This window comes from Phodopus roborovskii, unplaced genomic scaffold (genome assembly GCF_943737965.1).
Source record: "Phodopus roborovskii unplaced genomic scaffold, PHOROB, whole genome shotgun sequence".
NCBI classification, from domain to species: domain Eukaryota; kingdom Metazoa; phylum Chordata; class Mammalia; order Rodentia; family Cricetidae; genus Phodopus; species Phodopus roborovskii.
In genome coordinates this window covers 35749189-35765960 of record NW_026125295.1, presented here as the reverse complement: position 1 = coordinate 35765960, position 16772 = coordinate 35749189, and the positions used below count along the sequence as shown (strand labels likewise).

General features: G+C 41.1%; 1 pseudogene; it reads right to left on the bottom strand.

Annotated features, from left to right (window-relative positions):
• Positions 1 to 3789: 3789 nt before the first annotated feature.
• Positions 3790 to 4306, bottom strand: LOC127213468 (60S ribosomal protein L12-like; annotated as a pseudogene).
• Between the last annotated feature and the right edge of the window lie 12466 nt (positions 4307 to 16772).

Genomic DNA, 16772 nt, shown 5'->3' with positions numbered 1-16772 from the left:
GAAGAACTAATACCACTACTCCTCAAACTGTTCCACAAGATAGAAACAGAATGTTCAGTGCCAAACTCTTTTTATGAGGCCACAATAACTTTGGTACCCAAACCTCACAAAGACACAAATAAGAAAGAAAACTACAGACCAACATCCCTGATGAACATCGATGCAAAAATACTCAATAAATTACTGGCAAACCGAATTCAAGAATACATCAGAGAAATCATCCACCATGACCAAGTAGGCTTCATACCTGGAATGCAGGGATGGTTTAACATACGAAAATCTATCAGTGTGATCCACCATATAAACAAACAGAAAAAAAAACCATATGATTATCTCCCTAGATGCGGAAAAAGCCTTCGACAAAATTCAACACCCTTTCATGATAAAGGTCTTGGAGAGGTCAGGGATAACAGGAACATACCTAAACATAATAAGAGCAATATACAGCAAACCAACTGCCAATATCAAACTGAATGGAGAGAAACTTAAGCCAATTCCTCTAAAATCAGGAACAAGACAAGGCTGCCCTCTCCATATCTCTTCAATATCGTACTAGAAGTTCTAGCTAATGCTATAAGACAACAAAAGGAGATCAAGGGGATCCAAATTGGAAAAGAAGAAGTCAAACTGTCTTTATTTGCAGATGATATGATAGTTTACATAAGTGACCCAATAAACTCTACCAGGGAACAGCTACAGCTGATAAACACCTTCAGCAATCCAGCAGGATACAAGATAAACTCAAAAAAATCAGTAGCCCTACTTTTTTCAGACGACAAAGAGACAGAGAAAGAAATCAGAGAAACATCACCCTTTACAATAGCCACAAGCAACATAAAGTATCTTGGTGTAACACTTACCAAACAAGTAAAAGACCTATATAATAAGAACTTTGTGGCTCTAAAGAAAGAAATTAAAGAAGATACCAGAAAATGGAAAGATCTCCCATGCTCTTGGCTAGGTAGGATAAACATAGTAAAAATGGCAATCTTGCCAAAAGCAATCTACAGATCCAATGCAATCCCCATTAAAATCGCACCACAATTCTTCACCGACCTTGAAAGATAATAATCAACTTTATATGGAAAAACAAAAGACACAGGATAGCCAAAACAACCCTATACAATAAAAGAACTTCAGGAGGCATCACCATTCCTGACTTTACGCTCTACTACAGAGCTATAGTTCTGAAAACAGCCTGGTATTGGCATAAAAATAGACAGGTAGAACAATGGAATCGAATTGAAAATCCTGATATTAATCCACACACCTATGAACACCTGATTTTCGACAAAACAGCTAAAATTATACACTGGGGCGAGGACAGCATCTTCAACAAATGGTGCTGACACAATTGGATGAGGGTGTGTAGAAGACTGCAGATAGACCCATGTCTGTCGCCATGCACAAAATTCAAGTCCAAATGGATCAAAGACCTCAACATCAATCCAGCCACATTGAACCTCTTAGAAGAGAAAGTAGGAGGTACCCTTGAACAAATTGGTATAGGAGACCGCTTCCTGAACATAACTCCAGGGGCACAAACACTGAGAGAAACAATTAATAAATGGAACCTCTTCAAACTTAGAAGCTTCTGTAAGACAAAGGACACAGTGGACAAGACCAAACGGCAGCCCACAGACTGGGAAAAGATTTCACCAATTCTATATCCGACAAAGGGCTGATCTCCAAAGTATACAAAGAACTCAAGAAACTAGTCAACAAAACACCAAATAACCCTATTAAAAAATGGAGTACAGAACCGAAGAAAGAAATCTCAATATAGGAAATCAAAAAGGCTGAAAGACACTTGAGAAAATGCTCCACATTCTTAGCTATCAGGGAAATGCAAATCAAAACAAATTTGAGATACCATCTTACTCCTGCCAGAATGGCTAAAATTAGAAACACCAGTGATAACTTATGTTGGAGAGGATGTGGAGAAAGTGGAACACTCCTCCACTGCTGGTGGGAGTGCAAACTCATACAGCCATTTTGGAGATCAGTATGGCAGTTCCTTAGGAAGATGAGAATTAGTTTACCACAGGACCCGGAAATCCCCCTCTTAGGCATATACCCAAAGGATTCACATCCATGCAACAAAGACATCTGTTCAACTATGTTCATAGCAGCACTATTTGTAATAGCAAGTAACTGGAAGCAACCTAGCTGCCCCTCAATTGAAGAATGGTTAATGAAGATGTGGCACATCTACACAATGGAATACTACTCTGCAGAAAAACATAATGGTATCTTGAAATTCCCAGGCACGTGGAAGGCACTTGAAGAAACCATCCTGAATGAGGTAACCCAATCACAAAAAGAGGAACACAGTATGTAAGCACTCATATATGGATTTTAGACCTAGATCAAAGGATCACCAGCCTATAATTCACATCACCAGAGGAACTAGGATACAAGGTGTATTCTAAGAGATTCATATAAAGTCCCTCACAGAACTGGGAAGGGTCAAGTCCCCCAGAGCTCAGGTGAAGTGGGGGGGGGGCAGCGAATGGAGAGAGAAGTAGGAGAAAATGAGGGGGAGGAAAGGAAAACATGTGCGACCAGGAAGATTGAGCCTGGTTAGGAATAGAAGATAGGAAAGAGAGAGAGAGACAGAGAGAGAGAACATAAAAGAGGGAGCCAATATTGGTTTGAAGATAAAATTGAACACAAAGAAAGGTCTAGAGAACTACAAGACTGTTCCCAACTAACAATTTGACCTTCCATGGAAAGGCTATCATAAATGCCCTTCCCAGAGAGTGAGATCAACAACTAACTTATCCATGGAGCCCTCAACTAATGCCTATTGGAAACAGGAGCAAACACCCATACATAAACACTGAGTGGAAGTAGAACCCAGATGCAGATGGAGAGGACAAGACCAGGCTGCAGAAACACATACAGACAGCTTACCTGAACAAGGAGGAGCTAACGGGCCACTAGACTGATAGCTGGGAAGCCAGCATGGGACTGACTAAGGCCCCCATGAATATGGGTCTCAGCCAGAAGGACTGAGCAGTCTAAGGGACCTCAGACAGTGGAGCCAGGATGTATCCCTGGTGCACAAAAGGACTTTGCGAACACATCCCCCACAGAGGGATAACTGCCTTAATCTAGAGACAGGAGAGAAGCCATAGTCCCTACTTCACATGACCTGTCAGATCTACATGACCCCAACTGGATGTCATTCCCCTACATATGGAATTGGGGTGGGGGATGGGAGGGGAGGGTGTTTAGAGTGCATGTGAGAGGGCAGAGAGGGTAATAGGGAGGGAAGGAGGGAGGGAGGGAGAGAGGGAGGGAGGGAGGGAGGAAGGGAGGGAGGGAGGGAGAGGGAACTGGGATCGACATGTAAAATAATAAATTAAATTTAAAAAAATGCTTTGACTCCAAAATTTAAGTTCAAGGACAAGTTACTGGGGAAAAGGATTTCTATTTTTGTTTCCACAGAAAATGAAAAGATGTGGATTCCTTCCAGACTAATGTGGTTTGATCACGCCAGACCTCCTGAAAAAGAGTACAAGGTGATCCTACATTCAAAACAGCTGGACAAAGCAGCCTTACAGACTACAGCCAAGATTTCTGAATCTTCTTCGAATCCCCCATGACAGGGCCCCTTACCAGCAGGAAGTAGTTTGGAAAGAACAACGCCCAAATTCCCAAATATCGTGTATATATGTTTGTTTTCATTTAGTTGGACTTTGTTATATAAAATAAAATAAATTAATAAAAAATTGTTTTTTGTTATCAGATATCTTTTATTGAAATATTTTCTCTTGTTGCTTCTTAACTAGCTTGGCATTACACTACATTACTGTTGATGTTATCATTGATGTTATGAGGGTGGCAGCCATCCACATTGCAGCCTACAGACTGTGCAGTACCCAGGATCTCTTTAATAGTTCCAGAAAATTCTCTGGCTAAAGACCGGTGTCTCATTCGGCCGGCAATGCTGACAATCACATCAAAAAGTGATATTTCCACTGTGTTTAATGTTCCTCTGCTTCTTTCTGTCCCTTGGTGCCTCCTTGAGGGCTTTAATGATCAAGGCAGAGGCAGAGGGCACCACCTCAAACTGGGCCTGTCTGTTTTAGATGGTCAATTTCACTGTAAATACTTAGACCTTTCCAGTCACCTGTTGCCTTGGCAATGCCATCACCAACTTTTTTTTTGGAGACAGACCCAGAGGATCGATCTTGGGGGCCAAGGCAGATGTGGCACCGCCCTCCCCTCTGGTGCACCTCAAGTACACGACTTTAATCTCATTGGGGTCGAATTTGGGCGGCATGGTGGAGGCAGCTGGTGTTGGATGAACCCAGATTCGGGATTACCGAAGAAGGTTGCACCGTTGCTTCCTCCGAGCTGAAAAGGGGAAGATATCTTATTATCAAAGTAAGTATGCAATAAGTAGTCTGTTTCTTTCTGTAAGTAGATAATATAACCCTTTTTGGAAATGAACTTAAAGATCAGGTTGTGGATAATTTAGTAGAAAATAGCCTATAATTCATTTTCTTTTTATTACTGTGGAAAGAATACTAACCATGCAAAACAGCAAACTTTCTCCAGAAGTGTTATAAAACAAATTAAGAAATAATAATAAGACTATCTTAACAAGTGGAGGATGGGTAGAACTTTTTGTACAACTTTGAGTTAGGTATGAACTCAAAACTATATATATACATTTTTACTATCTTCTGTTGAGTTAGGTGTCACTAGCTACAATTTACATATAAAGAAACAGCACTAGAAAGATTCAGTAACTTGTTCCAGGTCATAGTGAAGTGACAAAACTCAGATTTTAGTCTCTCTCAGGTCAAAACACACTTTCAGTTTTGTTTTGAAAAATATGAATGAATTTTCTGAGTTCAGGAAACAGGACAAGCTCACCCTTGACCTTCTATCCTCTGATAGCTCTGTTAAACACATAGTAGAGATGATCAAACTGTCAAAACCCATGTTAATAGGAGAATATAAAGGAATTGCAACAGATAATTCAATAACATTTGATAAGATAGAACACAGGTCCTTAGTTGTTGAACCACAAAAATCACTCAAAGAGGGAAAGAAACAGCAAGCTTTTCTTATAGTTTCCACACAAAGACCAATGGGCTATCAGAAGTGAGAAGTCAGTCTGAAAAAGAAAGAAAATGGGCTTAGGAAAGCTTACACCTAAACAGATCAACCATCACTTCCTGGTTACCCTCAGCCATAAAATCCATTACATCAATTAACTTCCAATTTCAGAACTCTTTTAAAACAATTATGGTGAGGATGAGGGTTGGCTTATGTGGGGGTTTAAATGAGGTGTCTCCCAATAGTCTTGGTCATTTGAATACTCGGTCCCCAGTTGTGACTATGTTTGGGAGGTGCAGACTTGTTGAAGGCGTGTCACTGGTGGTACACGTTGAGGGTCTGAAGACTTCCACAGTCTGAGTTTACTCTTCTCAGCTTCATGTTGCAGTTCATGGTGTGAGCGTTCAGCCTTGCTCTTCCTTAGTGGGCTCTCAGCCTCTGAAACCATACGATCAACTAGACTTTCTTCTGTAAGTTACCCTGGTCGTGGTGTTTTGTCACAGTGATAGAAAAGAAACGAATATCGTATAAATGTGGCATCTCTTCTTTCTGGCACTGGGAATCCCTCTGTGTGGCAGCCTTGCCCACTCACATGAAGGGCATCCAAACAGCCAGCATACCCTGAATGACTTCAGTCTTTGTCTTGTGCCATAGTCAAACAGGAACATCAGGTATGAGTTACACAGCTCTGAGATAGAAAAAATAGAATAGACACACCAACTATCTGACCGTAGAGGAAACAAAGCAGCTAAGGGAACAAGACACTTTTTGAAAAAAGTCTCCAAATTAAAATGTTAAAACAAAAAACAAACAAACATACAACAACAACAACAACAAAACCCCGACCAAGGAGAAGGTTCAGTGGGTGAGGCATTTGGTGTGCAAGATGAGGACTGAAGTTGAGATTCTTAGAAACCACATAGAAGCCAGGCATCTGTAGAAGCCACTTGTAATCCCAGCTCTGGGGAAACAGAGAGACGCTAGGTTCAGTGCAGGACAATGCTGTAGTGAGATATCCACCCCGCCCACACCTGCTTTACTGACCACACCCATTGGAGGCATGGGGACAGGTGTGGGTGTGACTGGTGGAGTCTAGGTCTGGGTCCCAACACGTATGCACTTACTTCCAGGTCAGAGACCCGGAGGATCTGAGGACATCCTTGGAGCGGGAACCAATGGCAGTCGTCTGTTTCTCGTGTAAGTGAATTCTCCCCCAATAAGCCTCAATCAGCCTATATTGTGTTCCAGAATCTTATTACCTGCATTACAATGCCTCGTACTGGAGAGAGGAATCAAGGAAGACTCCTGGCATCAGTTTCAGGCCTCCACACCCACATGTATGCACACAAACACACACACACACACATACAATAGTGTGTGAATGTACATATGCTGACACACATGAAAGAATGCATACCACACATGTAAAAAAACATGGTAAACATAATCAAATCTTGTTGTTACAGTCCTGCAATCCCAGCTACTAAGAAAGCTGAGGTCAGATGATTGCAAGCATGTGACTTTAAGACCAGCATGTAAGATCCTGCAACAACAACAAAAAAAAAATAAATGCTCTGAAAAAAGAAAGGGCAGGAGCAGTGATGCACACCTTTAATCCTAGTAGAAGCATAGACTGGCAGGTAGATGTGAGTTAGAGGCTAGCATGGTCTACATAAATGAAGTCCAGGCCAGCCAAAGCTTTATAAGTAGACACTGTCTAAAAAAAAGTAAATAAGTAAAAGTAAAACAAAACTTTAAAAATTCAAAAAAAAAAAAAAAAAGGCTGGGAATGTGGCTCAATGAAGTGTGTTTCTCTACTATGTATGGAGTCTTGGGTGAAAGAAAATAATGATAAGGCATGGTGGTTGGTGCTCATAACCACAGCATTTGGGAGGCCAAAGTGGAAGAATCCCAAGTTTAAGGCTAACCTGGGAGAGATGATCTCAAAACAAATAAGACACACAAAGTCTAGAACCAAGGCTATGTGGGTTCTCACCAAACAATTACTTAGTGTGGCTCCAGACCTTAAGGATCATTTCTGTAGTGCTGGGGTACATTCAAGGAAAATGGAGTGATAGAAAGAAAGAAGCAAGCAAGGGAGGAAGGGAGGGGGGAGGAAAGAAAGACTACCCAAAGAGGGTAGGCATGATGGCTCAGCTGGTAAAGTTCCCTTCCACTGAGTCTCACTGAGTTTAATCCCTGGAACACACATAGTAGAAGGAGGGAGCCAAGTCCCACAGAGCTTCCCTAAACTCCACTCATGCATCATGGCACATGCCCAAGCACTCATTCACACAAAACAAATAAGAATGGGCTTGCATTAATGTATTTATATGTATTTTCTGTGCAAACCCAAATGTGGGTCCTTACACACCAGGTAAAAAGCCAATCACAGCAATGCTTATTTGTAATCCCATCACCAAGAAGGCAGAGACAGGTAGATCTCTGGAGGTGACTGGCCAGGCAGCCTAGCTGAATCTCTGAATGCCAGTACAATGAGAGAGCTTGTCTCAAAAAAACAAGGTGGAGCTAAGGCTGGGAATGTGACTCCTCCGTTAAAATCCTTGTCAGCTCATGAAATTTCAGGTGGGGTGGTGCCTGGAATTCCAGCTGGGAACACAGAGATTAGAGATCTCCCAAGCATGTTGGTTATGAGACTAGCCATATCGATGCACTCTAAGGTCTATTGAGGGATCCTGCTCCAGTGAATAAGGTGGAAGACTGAAGAAGGTTCCTAATATCAACTTCAGGTTTCTTCATGCATGTGCACACATTTGTGTTCACATACACTGGGAAAGAAGAAAAAGAAAAAAAAAACCAATTAGGGAGAAGAGTGACAGAGGGAGACACTTAGAGTCAGCCTCTAGTCTCCACACACGTGTACATACATGTATGCACACTTGCAAGCACACATGCACATGCATACACAAACATATCATACATTCATGGAGCATACACAAACATAAAAAATAAAATTAAAAGGTAAGAATGTTCATTTTCAAATACTATAACCATTCAACTTTTCATGGCTGCTGCAACCTGAGAGTGGGATAAATTTACATCATATTGCACCCAGTTTAAGTGCTTATTGGGTTTTTGTATTCACCTGTAACGTTGAACATTCAGTACAAAGAACAAATACCAGAGTTTTTAAGCAGAAAGGGTTTAACAGAGGAAAGTGTGTGCCTAAAGGCACTACGCTGGACGAACAGAAGGCAAGAGCCCCTCACTCTGCTTTCTTGTCCATGTGATGTTGTGCATCGGCTGAGCCCAGAGACAATTGTTGGTCCTGGTGCTGTCAAAGCTGGCCCATGTTAAAGGAGCAGATGATGTGTGACAAAACACAGGATCCAGCCTGTGCTCTCAGGGTACCCTTTCCCTCCCCAAATCTCACTTCTTCATCTTTTGCCAACAAAGGGAGAATATTGCAAACCCAGAACTCTGGCCTCAAGTACTCCTGGGAATGGGTTTATTGAACACTACCCTTGCAACAGGTGAATTAAGAAGAGTGTAAAGAGAGAGCAGGAAAGGACGCTAGAGTCAATAAACAATATCCCACACAATCTACCTACCATTCACGGTCTTCTCCTGGGGTTTATCTTCCAAACAAAAACCAGAGCAAAATCAACACATGGTATTCAAATTTGCATAGTATGCTTGACTCTCACATAAACTGGGTGTGTCCAACTCTCAGCCCACCGCCACATGCAGTCCAGGATATCCATGAATGGGGTCTACCCAGCACAAAATAAAAAGGCTGTTTTAAACATGAGTGGTGTGCTGTAATTTATGACACAAATGTGTGGTTCTTAAACATGAACTTTGTAGAGAACAACTCACACCACAATGTTACCAAAGGAAACATGCACACTGTCACTATATGTTCACTGCACGCATGGCTTCAGTTTTACTGTGGTACGCTGCTTCTATCATGGTTTGTTGTGGTTTTTTTTTTTTTTTTTTTTTTTTTTTGCTTGTTGGTTTGGCTTTTTTTTTTTTTTTTTTTTTTTTTTTACAAATGCACCATAGAACTGGTACCACAGATGTTACATATATTTGTGTTGACTCCGTAGGTAAAACAGAACTCTCCAGCAGTGTTTTCACACTCTTTTGCAAACAGTGGGCATTTAATGAAGACATTTGGAAGATGTAAGTGTTCTCATCTGGTTATTAAGGGCACCTTCACATCTCAGTGCATTTCAATCACTGCCTGCTGGTTTTACAGTTCTCTTTCTGCTTCATGCTACATCAGCAACTGGATGTGAAAAAACCCAAGCCTTGCTTTCTACATAGAAGAAGAAATAGTCCTTGAGTTGGAGAGATGGTTCAGCAGTTAGAGCCAGTACTGCTCCACAGAGAATCCAACTTTAGTTCTTAGCACCCATATCAGGCAGCTCACAGTCTCCCAGAGGATCTGACCTTCCCTTCTGGCCTCTGAAGGTGCTGCCCCTGTGCACATGTCCCCACACATGTGCACATACACAGAGTTAAAAATATTTTTAAACATTAAAACAATTCCTTATAACTTACTCTGTTTTACTGCAACATGGCTTCTACAGTGTCTCGAAGGAAAGCAGAAGCCCAAGAAAGAGCCATTACACATGAAGGAAGATCATTCAGTGGACCAATGGCATTCTGCTTAATTTGTAGGGAACTTGTGCACATTTTCAAAGGCTGTAATTTGAAAAGGTATACAAAAACATGCTGCCAAATTTATTTTGTATCAGGGACTGTGCCAGGAGAATCAACTAGCAGAATAGGAAAAGAAAAATCTGTCTGCTCTTAAAAATTGTTTTTTAAAAGCTCACAAAAGTTCTCTTGTTATGTTGTAATATATTTAATGGCAAGAGAAACCAAAACCATTTTCCAATAGTGATGAGAGATGTCATTCTGTAAATATGTTACTGGTTATTGAATACTGGTTATTGAATAAAGCACTGTTGGCCAATAGAAAAGAAAGATAGGCGGGACTAGAAGACAAGGAGGATTCCGAGTAAGTAGTAAGGAGGAGTCAACATGGAGAGACAGGGGGAGAGTAGACTCTCTGGTAAGATGAGACCACGTGGAAATACTTAGGTTAATAGAAATGGGTTAATAATTAAGTCAGAGCTAGCCGATAAGAAACTAGTACCTGGCCAACAGCATTATATCAAATACAGAGTCTCTGTGTGTTAATTGGGGCTGGTGTGGCAGTGGGACCAGACCAGCGGTGGGGGAAAAACTACTCCTTACACAATAGTGAGTTTACTAAACAATGTATAGAGAGAATAGCAGATGCAATATGCTCTGAAAAAAAAAAAAGAATTCTTCTAAAATCAACTTTTTTCCAATCAGAGGAAATAAGAAACTGGAGAAATTTATTCAAAAGAGTTTAGAGAATAGAGCCATTGATTTTACTTTTATGCCTTGGCAACGAGCGACAGTGCTGATTACAAATGGGACTAATTTGCCACTTTGCATGTGAGATTAGATTATATGGGATAGGTTCATGTGAGTGAGTGTGCATGTGTGTGTGCAAGTATGTATGCATATGTGTGCTGTGAAAGCCAGACATCACCCTCAGGTGTTGTATCTCTGGGGCCAACTACCTCAGTTATTTTTTGTTTTGTTTTGGTTTATTTATTTGTTTATTTATTTATTTGAGACAGGATATTTCATTTGACCAGGGAGCTCTCCAACTAGACTAGGCTGCTAGCCAGAAAGCTCCAGGCATTGGCCCATTTCCCAACCACCACCACCACCCCCAGCACTAGAGTAATAGAAACATGCTACCACACAGGTTTTTACATGGATGCTTGGTTGAACTTGAGTTTCCATTGCTCATATGGCAAGCATTTTACTGATTGTTCTGTCACATACCCCCACAACTGACCACTAGAGACAATAATGATGAACAGAATCATACTGAATAAATGGCTTATTTGGTGTCATTAAAAGATACAGCTAAAGAGATTTATATGTAACAGTGAATGAAAAGTATATTAAACCAATTTAATTTTGTCTGTTGTCAACATAACTGGTAGAATTACTGGTGATGCCCATTGATGATACAAAAGAGAGAGGCAGTTATCATAAATCTGATAAGAGTCGATGCAGATGCTGTCCCAAGCTCACCTTTAAGGAAGTATCATTGTACAGTGTTTCAGGAAAATGTATATACAAAAGTATAAAAATGAGTAACAACATGAAAACTGTCATCGAGACTGTGAATGTCACAAAGCCCAAAAGATTGAGTTACTACCAAATCCAGAAATTCCTTAACAAGGTTGACACTGATTGTGGCAGCATCATTTACTACCAGGAGAAAGGTAACTGAGTCGTCGAGGACAGATGTTGAGGTTTTATTATTTGCAACATGTTACCAAGTCCTTTGTGGTATCAAAAACAATATTTGCATCAGAAGTTGACAATAAGAGCTGGCATACAGATTTAGCACTGTTAGTGAATTAAATATTTAAATGAGATAAATGTGTGTCTTATGGTGAAAACCAAGTTAGCAATACAGTTCAAACGAATGAAACTAAAATACAACAAGCTCAAAAGAAGGCCAATGATTCTGTGCATTTTGACAGGTTGGCCAAAAAGTCCTATGAACAATGAAAAGTATGTAAGTGGTTTCAATTTGATACAAAGCTTAGAAAACAGATTTTAAGACTCCTTGGAAAATAATCAGCATTTTGTTGCATTTGCAACCCTATTTTCAGTCAACACAAATGTGTTTCTTGCCGATTTTCAGATGGAATGCCTATAGTTTCAATCTGGCATTTGACTTAAAGACAAATTCATTGTGCTTTTTACTAGACTGTATAGGCCCTGTCTTCCCAGAGACAGATGTCCTTTCCTTCCTTTGATTATTACAATCTTGCCCTATTCATGTCATCACTCTCTGACAGCATCGTTCATGTGTGAGCAGTTGCTGTCAAGAGGAGAACTGAGAGCAGAGTCAGAATCAGGCACCCATGAGCACCATGGGCGGCTCAACTATTTCCATTGAGCCAAACACTAAGGTGTTACTTTAGCATTTCTCAGTCTGTGGGTTATGACCCCTTTGGATATTTAATGACCCTTTTACAGGTGTTGCCTAAACAATTGGAAAATACAGATATATGTATCATAATTCATAACAGTAGCAAAATCACAGTTAAGAAATAGCAACAAATATAATTGTATGGTTGGTGGGGCAAGGGTGTCATGAAAACATAATGAACTGTATTAAAGGATCACAGCATCAGGAAAGTTGAGAACCACTATATTAGTTTCTCAAATACAATGTCAAATATCCCACTAGTTTTATATTGTCTTTTTTCTTTTGTTTTTATAATAAAAATACCAAAATAATCCATAAAACTTTATTACTTACTAAACTCATTCTCTTCATTAGAAACAACTTGAGACACTGAATGGGTCCCATATAACCAGGGTGGTTAGAGACATCTGTGCTTATCTGTGGCATCTGCTATGTGAAAAATATAAAGACTTCTTTGCTATCCAGAAGTCTTTGCTCTCCAGGTTTTGTGTTTCTATATTTAATGTGTGGCCTACAACAGTTCATTTTTGTTCCATGCAGTCCACAGAAGTCAAAAGTTTGAACATCCCTGGTAACAAAAAATATGCTCACCCTTTCCTACAACTGGCAGGTCCAGCTAGTGGGGTTGTTCACTTCTAGTGCATGTGTAATTCCACTTGGTTTCTCTATTATAGATTAGATTTCCAATTCTACCAACAATAATATACCTTCAGTCAAATAGTAAAGGGAAAAGAGAGGTTGTGCTTTCATTTTGTTTAGCATACATCAATATCAACATCAACATGAGCTAAAGAAAATATTCAAAGCTATCACAAATAGGCCACTGTAGTCTACAGAAAGATGACTAGATGTCTTGAGAGTGTATCATTTATTAATAGGTAAATTTCTGAGTAATATGGAGCAATGCTATGAAGTTCACAAAATAATGCTACTACTGGCAAATCATTGAGTTCATAGTGGGTTATCCCAATTACAATGGACTACTGTGTTCTCTGCAATGAAAGCTATCAAGTGGCTGTCTAGTCCAAGGATAGCCCTGCACCAGGATCAGCATCAGGCTCCACTGTGGGAGGCTGGCCACTCCACAGACTTGCCCACCAGATCAGCCTATTTGAGCCCCACTACATGAGTTACAAAGCAAACATGAGCTGTCTAGAGAAAGCAATGGATGGATCACCTGTCATGTGTTAAAAGCCTCTGTACAGTGAGCATCCACATGGAAATCAAAATGTGTCTCGTTAAGAACTTCTCAGGACACCTTGTCATTGGTCTTCAATGTTACTCTTCTTACTCCTTCATCATTTGGCCAAACAATTACCCATTTGTAATTCTGATCATTTTTCTTGTAGGAAAAGTCACCAAGAAGATGTATAGCTTAATGTCCTCTCCCAGGAAATTTTCCACACATCTTTTAGGGCCATCGTGTGTGTGTGTGTGTGTGTGTGTGTGTGTGTGTGTGTGTGTGTGTGTGTGTGTGTTACATGAATATGTGTTGCATACCTGGCTTCTTATGTCTGTGTTGGGTATTTGAATTCCTGTCTTCACAATCTTACCCACCAAGGCATCTCTTTGCAGGCCACTTACAAACTCGGGTATAATGCTACTGCAGCCCATTTCCAACTAAATGTTAAATAAAACGATTTGTAAGCCAAGTTTAATTATTTCCCTTTTCAGTTTCTCAAGAAGGGGCCCTGCACGAATCAGATTTCGCCCCACATGGCTTGCATGAAGAAGCTTTAGTGAAAGGGTGGTGTGCAGAAGTAGAGACAGGGAGGAAAGAACAAGGAAGGATTGAGGTTCAGGGAAATGAACAAGGGTTGGGAGCTGTTCTCCCAGAAGTGCAGGAAGGGAAACTCTTGACCTCCGTGAGAATCAGGAGGAGGAGGAGGAAGAGACTTTGCCAGTGGAGGCTGTGTTTTTTGACTCAGCAGGCTGAGTTGGAGAGACAACCCAAAGTAGGGAGAGGGAATGGTAGAATCCTTATCACTCTGGAATCTTTGGGTCACCTGTTCATTACCTGTTGATTGAAATAACCTGGAGGCCAGTTGGCCAGAGAGCTTGCTGTCTTTCTCCATTTTCTGTGGGTATTGCAAAATTCCATACCCTGGGTATTTCACAAAGAAAAGGGTTAATGAGATTATAGTCTTGGAAGATTGCTTGGCATGTGGAGAGGGTCTTCCTACAGGGCTAAAACATGATGTAAAGTATCACATAAGACAGCAGGCTAGCCAGAGAGTTCACTTATGTGACAAAGCCATACTGCATTCATTCATGAGGGACAAATCCCTCTGTCCCACAGGTCCCACCTGCAAATACCACTACCACATGACTTCATGAAGCCACGGAAGGAGCTGAGATGATGGAGTCTGTATGGTTTAGCGCTTTCGAACATGTATCAGAGGTGTGCAACCCATCAGCCACTGTTTAAATAAAGGTCTTAATGAGACTGTTGTGGCGTGGAATGTGTGATATGAGGAAGGCATGAAGCAAGAGCAGGCACAGTGGGAGTCTGAGGGCAGCTCAGGCCGTGTACCTGTGCCTCCCACTCTAGCTTATGAGATGGTGGGTCAGATAACACCCAGTCCAGGGTGAGCAGCTCAGTTTGCAGAATCATTGCATGCCATGCTCTGTAGTCAGAAACAGAAATGCATAGCAAAGCCCAAGCATAATCTTGGATATGTTTCTTAATAATTTGGGGACTAGGCCGGGGCTTTTACCTAAAACACTAAAGGATTGCACCTTGATTCTAAATCAAGGGTTTTTCGGATGTCAACCCCAGAACACTTTCTGTCAAACACTTCAAGCACCACTTAATCTATTGGATCCTTAATCTTAAACAGCAGAGCACCTTGCACTGCAATTCATGATGCCTGAAAAGCCTTTTCTTGCCTTTGACCCCATTCAGATCTGGCAAGCTAATGGCCTACCTAATAAATGAGAAAGAGCAACACCCTCAAATGTGTGTGTTGTTACAAAAGTCAACAAGATAACAGCTATCTGGTGATTGTTTAATAGTTATTGGTGGTAGACAGCAATGTAGGTACCATACACATCCATGACCCTTGAATTTACCATTTATTATCCTTCCTACTGCTGGCATACATTTTCCTTTGCCAAAGAATCTGTGGTATTTGCTACATTCTCCTCATGGCATCATTCAGTGTGATGCTATCCACAGTGGACTCTTATAGAAAAGGAATGAATGGCATTATTCTCTCTTGAAAATGAAGGAAAATTACTAACACATTGATAGCTATCAGCTGCCAAAAACCATGTTGGTTTGCTTATTTACAGACTACATCTGCAACAGCTTTGCATGGTTAGTTTATAATGAAGAGTCACTCTCCAAGACCCAACTGTTTTTTTTTTTTTTTTTTTTAAGTAAAACAGGAAGAGTTAAATAGGGACATGGCAAAGACTCACTAACTTGAATTGTCCAGACCTTGGAGGACAACATGAATAGCTGACATTACCAAGTAATATGGCGCTCATTACTCGTGGCATTACTTGTTTTGACTGGGAGAAAATGTTTTAGCTTTGACTTGTTCTTTCATACCAGTCCTCTCTATATTTCATGAGCAAGGGAAGCAGTGTAGAACCCAAGAAAGATGGTATGTTTAATCAGCTATACGTGTGGTAACTGAGGTGTGTGTGTGTGTGTGTGTGTGTGTGTGTGTGTGTGTGTGTGTGTGTTGATGGGGATTAGTGAGCTCAAGTAGGATGGACTCAGACCAGAATTCCATTTATCATCCAGCTTCTACTACCCTCATTCTGACTGGAGACCCTATTATTAACTTGGATGCTTGATGGTGGAGATGTTCCATGTTCCAGCATCCCCCAAACTGTTTCTTTTCTCTCTTGGTGAAAGGTAAGAATATGTACTTCTTACCTCATGGCACTACCCTGGGAAATTCCCTTCACTGGGGTAGCTCTGTGGTCAGACATCAGGGAGCATGCCTGTAGTCCTACCCCTCTAGAAACAGGTGAGAGGAAAGTTGGAGCCCAAAAATGCAAGACTAGCCTAGGCAACATATTGAGACCCTGTCTCAAATGAAAGAAGGCAAGGGAGTGAGGGAGGGAGGGAGGGAGGGAGGGAGAGAGGAAGAGAGGGAGGGAGGGAGAGAGGGAGAGAGGGAGGGAGGGAGGGAGGGAGGGAGGGAGGGAGGGAGGGAAGGAGGGAGCTCCAGATCTGTGCCCTGGATCAGATGTGGGAATTGGTAAGGGAATGTTCCTTTCCATTGTGGCAACTCAGGCCTGAGTTCTCCAGATTTTGTCAATTACACCAATCAATAGGACTAGAGTAAGTTGCCCATTATTTCTGACTCAGTCACATCGTAAGCAATTATGCCCACATCCTCAAACTAAGCCATTCTAATATCCATTGTGACTCTACTGTTATGATGGTAGACATGGCCACACTATCTGGCATTTAGGTACCTCTCCAGCCTCAGCCTGTGACACTATTATTCTCTTCTCCCATCATCCTCAGCACTTTTTCAAGCATCTGGTGGTCCTTACCAAACAGTGAGGGAAAAGCAAAAAATGACAAAACCCCTAACCTTAGTAGCTCCATAAGCCTTTTGATTCTCACAAACATGTTATTCCAATACTTTTCTGATTTCCGTCTTATTTTAAGTAGGCTATAAGTCCAGGTTCAGTTAGACAGCTG